The following is a 9045-nucleotide window of genomic DNA, read 5'->3' on the forward strand; positions in this document are numbered from 1 at the left end:
ATTTGATTAGCCAAGCCTTACCATATACATGTATGTATGTACATGGATGTATGGATGTTTATTAACTTTACAAGAGAGTTTTGACAAAAAACTTGTCAACACTTAGAGGTATTCCTCAAGGATAACACTTTCTAGATCCACAAGGAGTAGTGATATTAATTTAAATTCTGACATGTCCAAATTTTACCATGCGTTATTATTTGATGGGGAACTGATCTTGAAATTCACGAGTGCAAGTTGCAAGCGAAAAGATTGCAAATAAGGTAGTCACGTAACTATTCACAAAATGCTCCCTCAAGGATGCCGTGAATCTATTATGCGGTAGATCGTTACAAGAAACCAAAAGAGCGAATACAAGGCAATACTTTAGTGGAGAGCAAAATGTTCTGCCTGCAGGATCACGAGAAGATGATGGCGTAGTCGGTGGAGCCGGAGGGACAGGATAGAACACCACCTTGGCAGCCCGGAGCGGGGCAATCCTCTGTTGCACAAGCAGGATTGGTGGGAGCGACCTTGAGGCCCAGGTTGAAGCCCGCCTGCACGGAGACGTCGTAGTAGTCATTGTTGCCAGAGCCTGCGACTGTGATCTCGAACTGTGTCACCCCGCTTGGAGGCCCTGTGTTGCAGGCCTGTCCAGCGCAGCCCCCTGGAATCGCCACATGGTTGCTCCTTCCCACATGGGCGTGGTTCCCACACTCCACACTGATTCCAGCCCTTGTAGAGCTGGAAGCTCCCTGCACGCGCCCCCGATCTCCCCGTTCGGTACCCAGTATTTGACACACAGTGTTGAGCCGGCGTTGTTGACCGCATTCAGAGTGGTCGCTGAGACCATCGCCACAACTGCGGCCGTGACATTCAACGTCAGCAAACTTAAAGGCCTCATCAAGCAAGCAGCAAGGAGCCATAACGGAATTGCTTATGCACTAGTAACTCACCAACATGGAGGACGAGCAACAAGAAACACCATGCGCTTGTGAGAGTGTTCATGATTGTCCGCGGTTGGTGAATGATAGGCAATGGATTTTAGGCTCTTGGACGGTTTAGAAGCTTGCAGGATAAAGCTCCTCCTTCTTGTATTTATAGGCTAAAGCTTGTAAAGGTTGCCTCCAACCCCGACTTGATCCGCCCAACACCCAACCCATGACAAAATCTGGGAGTACGGGAAACGCACTTTCATAAAAGTCCGCACTTCACTTATGTCGTAATTAAATCTTTGCTGCCATGAAGGTCGCACAAATGTATCACGCGATAACCATGTAGCATTAATGTTCATGGCCAAAACATCTTAGGAAAATTTGATTTTAAATAAGACTCTAACAAACACACAATGAGATGAAAATGTAGCTAATATTGAAGCTACTAGTACAAAGCCAGGTATGCTTCATATGGGGGGAGAAGCCCATGGTCAAAGTTTGATGCCTTTCAAATTGTAGAGCCATGAGGAGTGACTTTCCAAACCGAGGTTTCCAACTTGGGTGCTTTAACAAGTGATGTACAAAACTGAACGATTACCTTTCTCAGGAAATTGAAATATATTTCCTCTCATGGCCAGGCCTAGCTCCTTTTCATGCTTTCTCCTTAGCCCCTCTCTCCTTGCTTCTATCTAGCCCTTTGTTTTCTCAATAAAGCCCCTCCCCAAACGCTCAAGGACACAATGCATCCTACCCCCAGAAAAAGAAAATATGAAGGGAAGAAGAACTTGGTAGGTTGTGGTTGAGATGGTCATGAGGAAAAATGATCTTATAAGAAGGCCTTTGATAAGCCAATAGTATCTCAAAATCTTGTAGTGTTGATGAAGGTTGGAGAGACCATTTTGTAGGACTTGATCATCATGAAAAATCACTAGTTATTCATGTTAATGCAGACTATGCTTTCTAAGTGTCCAACCCCTGTGAGGATTTCTTGTGGAAAAGTGTGTTGGTGGTCTGGTAGGATTCCTATTACTTTCTCTCCACCGAGTCAATTTATGGGGTAGATTCATGGGATTTTCATCTTTGCAAACTTCATAGGGTGTGTTGGTTCTCCTGCATGGTTATGAATCTTCTGTCTCCCACATCATTATAAGGCTTTCCATGAGATTCTAGAGTAGGCAATGGTCATCTATGGCTCTTCCATGTTGTGTGGAGTTCCTCACAATTGGTACAAAGTTTCTAGAATTGACAACAATGCTAGAACATCTCTCTAATAGCCTTGTTGGAGTCACTCACTAATTTGTAAGAGTAGCATGTGGGTTCAAGAGAATGTATTTTTAGAATCTAGTTTTTGCACATTGATTACATACATAAGGGTATCATTGAAAGGGGGTACTCACATATTGACTAGAAAAAGGTTGCATGTTATTCATGAAAAACAAAAAGATAAGAGATAAGAGAAGGTGAGGATCATGCATCACTCGATATTGTTGAAGAAGATGAAGTAGAGGATCAATTATAGGTAGATGTACAATAGACGATGATGATATAGGTGATCAATTGACTATACAGTTAGAGGTAGACTTATTTGGCACATTGGACTTGAGCCATTGATGTAAATCCTATTTATTGTTTTTCTTTCTATCGACTAGGATTTTTATCTTTGCCCCTTTCAATTTTAGAGTGGCATTATGTACATTTATATATTGACTTCACCATGAATACATGAATATTTTGGTCTCAAACATGGTGTACAGTCTCTTATATCTTTTAACTTTGCAATGATAAAACTTGCAAGGAAATTTTATTTTGGGTCTTATTGCAAACAACATTCTATAATTCCATCAGTATGGAAAATGTTTACCTGTGTCGATATATATGCCGACACTATAGTAAAGCTTCTTCTAATGGTGTCAATATATAGTGACACTATCTTAATGTTGGTATATACCTACACTTGTTAGAGCTATATATAGCTCGCTAAAACTCAAACTAGGTCTCACCTATATATGTGTGACTTGTGATCATTATGAATTAGTCTTTGGGAGTCTATTTGGTGATCACAGACATGCACACAGACGTGTTTCTTTAACTAAAAAAAACCATACGAGCGCATCTATTTGCACGTCTACAAACCTGCATCTGTAGGTGTGTCTATATAACGGACATATGCGCCTATAGATGCACTTTTAGACACTCTTTAAAAATTAAAAAAAAACAAAAAGACGCATACATAGATGCGCTTATAGACGCTCTATAGAATCTATTTTTTTAATAAAAGTAGAATTTTGTGTGGTTGAATAGAATGCTGTGTATGTTGTGTATGCTATGTAGTTACAAAAATCCCATTTCCACATTGTGCAATTCAATTCTTACAGCCAACTGCATTTTAATTAGGATGACTCCAAGCAGGTCTATAGCCGACGATTACAATTCCGAATAAAATATCACAACTCCAAAACATTTAGCTCACAAGGCATTCATTGATAGAATGTTGCATAAGGAAATTGAAAGACAAAAAAATAAAAGGATTGTGCCCAAAAAGTGCTTGTATGTACATATAGCACGAAGCCAAGCCACGTCCCATGGCTTCAAGTACAAAAAATAAGAGGAGTGTAGATACAAGAGAGGCACAAAGCTAGCACTACTTCTACAACTAATCTAAGTTGTCTGCGGCCTCGCTCCCTTCTTCGCTCCCTTCTTCCTCATCTTCTTCCTCCTGATCAGTTGTAGGGCCCTATAAATGAGGGACAACATGTATCAATTATGTATGAAAAATAAAATCTTTATTTAGAATATTGACATTATTTAATTACTTTTAAATACCTGGGGGGGCGCTCCAGTAGCCCAGATATACTACTCCTTAGTAATCAACACGTCATCATAGAAGTGCCTCCATGTATCTCCTTTGCAATGGTGGTGGTGGTAGGCTGTCTCGACATGAGTAGGATACCTGCTCACGATATCAAGCTGCAAGATGACACAATTTGTGGAGGGGTTAGTTCAAAGAAACAACGTCCTAATAAACCACATAAACACAATATAATTTCAAATTGATACTTACAAATTGGGCCTCCCATGATTCAACACCCCCTGCTCCAAAATGCATGTTTCCATATTGCTCCATTTGGATCCTTCGTGCCTCCACATGCTGCAGATTGGGGTCTGCCTTCGCTACCTTCATTGCTTTCTTTCACTCATGCTTGTGAGCAGTGTGGAGCTGGCCCCTTGGTGGTTGACCTCCCTTTATCTTGGAAATCTTGATTAAGTTCCTGCCTCTTAAGCGAAGATCTTTTATTGGCAAGTATTATAACAATCTTTGACTTGGCCCATTTATCTATGAGCTGAACATTGGGGGGATTGGGGTATCTCGAGCGAACAAAAGCGAGGGTCTCATCAGCCAACTTTTTTCGATGGTCTTTATAGTGAATAAAGCAATCTCTATAGTTGTTAGCAATTAGAGTGCATGAAGGCCATGATGTCCTTCCCCCATGCATCCATTAAGATGCCTCCTATCTGAGTGATGTCATAGAAGATGGTACCATCACCCTTTGGCACATCTCCATCATCTCAATCATCCCCGCCCCCACCATTACCCCCCCCCAAAGCACTATGCCATGCATCCCCCACCACTCTCCCTACTACTATGCATGCTGCCCTATTGTGTCAAGCTAGTATGCTAGCCACTCATAACTAAAGAAGCGACTCTCGATTGCAGGGGAATACGCTGGCCACTCGTAGTTGAGAAGCGACTCTCGACTACATGAGAGTACGCCGGCAGCTCTGTGAGGTAGAAGGGCCTCCTGACTACAGGGGGGGAGAAGGGGCTAGCTGGGCTCTGGGCTGTCTCGATTCCACTGGGTTAATCTAATAGCTGGGGGGGGTTTTGGAGTCTGTACTGCCAACTCTTGGGGGGTGTTTGAAATACCCTTCATGTATGTGTATAACTCCCGAGGAGTGGGAGGAAGCCCCAAAATGTTATATAACTCCCGAAAGATGGCATCCCGAAGATCAGGTGAGGCTGAAGAGCTTCTTGGCCACATGATGAATTGAAGAAAACCCGGGGGGTCCACTAGGGTTTATCATACGGTACCACATGAGTGTAAGGGAGGGGGGTTATATAAGGGAAGGAAGGTACATTTTATAAGAAAAGGTCGTGTAAATAGGGGGTAGATAAGGGGAGTTTTCATATATTTATTGCATGCAGATGACGTCTCCTTATTACTACTAGTGAATCCCCTGTGGAAGAAAAGAAAAGAAGAAGATTACCATCGAGCATGCCCTCTTTCGATCATGCATGCCCTGATCACGAGATGCAAAAGAAAAAATAGAATGACAGCTTGACATTGAGCAAGCCTTTACAGACTCGTACATTCTTTGAATTAGAGTGACAAAAGTATGTATCTGCTTGCTCAATGTCAGGCTATTGAAGCTTCACATGGGGAAAAAAAAAGAAGGAAAGAGAGGAGAAAAGAGAGCAGAAAAAAGAGAGAAAAAGAGAGGAGAAAAGAGAAAAAGTGGGGATAAAAGAGAGAAAGAGAGAGAAGGAAAGGAAGGAGAAAAGAGAGGAAAATAGAGGAAAAGAGAGGAGAAAAAAGAGAGAAAAAGAGAGGAGATAAGAGAGAAAAAGAGAGACGAAAAGAGATGAAAAGAGAGGATGAAAGAGAGAAGGAAAAAGAGAGAAAAAGCTAGGATAAAAGAGAGAAAAAGAGAGAAGGAAATAGAGGAGAAAAGAGAGGAGAAAAAAGAGAGAAAAGGAGAGGAGATAAGAGAGAAACAGAGAGAAGAAAAGAGAGAAAAAGAGACGAAAAGAGAGGATAAAAGAGAGAAAAAATGAGGATAAAAAGAGAGAAGGAAAGAGAGGAGAAAAGAGAGGAGACAAAAGAGAGAAAAAGAGAGGAGATTAGAGAGAAAAAGAGAGGAGAAAAGAGAGGAAAAGAGACAAAAAGAGAGAAGGAAAGAGATGATAAAAGAGAGAAGGAAAAAGTGAGAAAAAGCGAGGATAAAAGAGAGAAAAAGAGAGAAGGAAAGAGACGAGAAAAGAGAGGAGAAAAAAGAGAGAAAAAGACAGGTGATAGTAGAGAAAAAGAGAGGAAAAAAGAGAGGAAAAGAGAGAAAAAGAGAGAAGGCAAGAGTGGATAAAAGAGAGAAGGAAAAAGAGAGAAAAATTGAGAATAAAAGAGAGAAAAAGAGAGAAGGAAAGAGATGATAAGAGAGAGGAAAAGAGAGGAGAAAAAAGAAAGGAGATAAGAGAGAAAAAGAGAGGAGAAAAGAGAAGGAAAGAGAGGAGAAAAGAGAGAAAAAGAGAATGCAATCCCTTATTTCCTCATGAATCCAATCCCTTTCTTCATTCATGCAATCCCTTTCCATCATTCATGCAATCCCTTTCTTCATTCATGCAATCCCTTTCCATCATTCATGCAATCACTTATTTCTATCATTTATGCAATCCCTTTCTTGTTGGAAGGGAAAGGGGAAGGATAAGGGGAAGGGAAAGAGAAGGAAAAGGAAAGAGAAGGGGAAAGGAAAGGGAAAAGGGAAGAACACACAAGAAAAACTATTGTAGTGCATCTATAGACACATCTAACAATGCGTCTACAAGCACGACTATCTATTTTTTCAAAAGATAGACACGCTGTTAGATGCACTTTTGATGCGCTCTGACAAATGCCTTTTTGAAAGAAATTGAAAAGGACATGCACCTGACCCCAAAAAGAACAACACTAGTACCAAAAACATCCCTTTCCTACATACCACAAAGGACAAATCTAAAGAGAGCAACTTCCAAGAAGACCAACTGCCAAGAGACTTACGTTGGATAGAGGTATGGAAGCTTCTTGTCCTTCTTTAAAGCTACTTCTCTTTCTTCTCATCCTTGTTCACCCTCTTCTCTTGTATGCTTGGGGATGATTGTGTAAGCTTGGAGATGAGTGTGTGTGCTTGGAGATAAGTATAGATGCCTGGAGCTGTGTTTGCAAATAGGAAAGCATGCCACACGATGCTAAAAGTATGTGAGAAGAAAGCAAGCACGCGAAAAGTAGGTTCAAAAACTAGCTCGTAGTCTACACGTCTAAAAGGGAGTCTAAAAGCACGTCTAAATGCATGCCTAAAAGCGTATCTATCAGCATGTCTACACTATGTTTTAGACATGCCCATAGATGCTCCAAGTAAGTATTTTATGTGCATAATATCTTTTTCTTTCCAAATTTGTGAGTGAATTAGAAGTAGCTAATCAACCGTTTCTCGTGTGTTCAAATCATACTACCTACTAGCATTTCTCGTAGTGCATTGAAGGACATGAAGGATTGTATTTACAAGATGGGTGGGCTTGTGAGGTACTTTACAGGATACAAAATGTGAAGCGTATCAATGCTCCATGCAAGGTGTCCATATTGCTAATATGGCGTACTTTTTTCTTTCTAGGTATGTGAGCTCAAAGGAAATAGATCCCACTACACTTGAGAATGCTCGAGTTATGTCAATGGAGATGGTTTATTTAGTGGAGGAGACATTTGCACGTTCTATTCTCACAAGCCAACTACATCTCATAGTGCATTTGGTGGATGAGATTGCTATATGCAGTGCTATACATGCATGATGGTTGTTCTTCCTCAAGCGCTTCATGAAGACCTTGAAGGGTTTCGTGAGACAAAATGCAAGGCCTGAAGGTAGCATGGCCGAGGGTTGGTTGGTACAAGAGTCACTTATATATATTTATGAGTTTCTTGTTGATGTGGACAGCTCTCTCCCACATCTATGAAGAGATGATGAAGACCTAAGGATGACCTCTATTGTGCCTCAAGGGAAAGGGAAGAGCAAAGTAATAGATACAGAGTTGATTAATAATATCAACCTCTATTGCATGCTTAATAGTGATGTGATGAAAAGATGGGTGACAAGATACGAGGATGCAAAGGCAAGAAGAGAAGAGAAAGGGCCCTCTTTCGTACTCACCACGGATCTTGTGTGCCATAAAATCGACATCTAAGAGCACTTCCAAAGGATATTCATGTGGATTGGCTACTTAACGGAATGGAGAGAGCATACAGAGATGAGGGGATGCATATCACAATGGAAGAATGGGAGTATGCTAGTGGATGCATGAGCAAGGTCGGTATATAGAATGTTATGCATAACTTAGGAGCTTTCAATAATTTAGATTGCTTATTTAATTGATTTGGTAATCATGGGCAATGTTTGGAAAGTAGTGATGTACATTCATCAGCCTGCACCAAAATCTCACTTATTCTCTTTTTTGAGTCTAAATCTATGTCTAAATCTGCATCTAATTCATAGTGCAGACGCGCTAATAGATGCACAAATGGATGTGCTAATAGATGGATTTTCACTATTCTAGCAACATGTATAGACGTGCCTACTATTTTACACGTTGTGTGAAGATTTTTGAAAACCCCAAACTCGTCTGTACATATGTACATGTGTGATGTTCAACCTGTGTGTGTGCTTGCTGGCGTTCAATCAGATTTTGTGTGAGCAACTTTCGAGCACTTCATGGTATCCAGGGACGGGATGGTGTTCATCATATGTGGATGGTCAGTGGGCAATCAAATGCTAAACGACTGGTGGCATGCAACTGTGTGCACATAGTCAATGAATATGTGCTTAAGTGCCTTGGTGTGTGACTTGGGGGAAATGTCTTGAGAGTGGTAAAATGTCACTGATGAGGTGGCAAATAAAGCTAAGGTGGCCAAATTGATTTGGAAAGGAGCATGCATGCACGTGGCTACGTGATGAAGGAAGCTTCTGGTCATGAGCTCGCGAGGATGGCAACGATGAAGAGGGACGAGGATTCGACAGAGTAGGTGTGGGCGGAGAGCTTCTGAAAAGGGGATTGCGCTGTGAGCAGGAGGAGCTCCTCTGGAGAGAGAGAGCTTGGAAAGCTGGGGGAATATCGCGATGCGGGTGCTCTATGAGCTGTAGAGAAGCTATGAGCATATATCGTAGTGAAGAGGAGGTCGTCTTCTCTCACTGGAACGTTTTTGAAAGGGCGAAGCATCTCAACTATGCCGAGAAGATACGTGAGGAGGGGCTCCTCTGGAAAGAAGAGAGGAGCAGGAGAGGACACGTGAGCTGAGGAGGGGCTGTTGCTTGTCGAGGGGATTGCGACGACTAC

The 9045-nt window shown here is 41.6% G+C and overlaps 1 pseudogene; it reads right to left on the minus strand.

The window, feature by feature from the left end:
• Positions 1 to 398: 398 nt before the first annotated feature.
• LOC147897759 (pathogenesis-related protein 1A/1B-like) lies at positions 399 to 883 on the minus strand (annotated as a pseudogene).
• Between the last annotated feature and the right edge of the window lie 8162 nt (positions 884 to 9045).

The sequence above is a fragment of the Dipteris shenzhenensis genome, chromosome 10 (genome assembly GCF_047967505.1).
Source record: "Dipteris shenzhenensis isolate YYH24624 ecotype China chromosome 10, Dip_SZ_1.0, whole genome shotgun sequence".
Classification (NCBI taxonomy): domain Eukaryota; kingdom Viridiplantae; phylum Streptophyta; class Polypodiopsida; order Gleicheniales; family Dipteridaceae; genus Dipteris; species Dipteris shenzhenensis.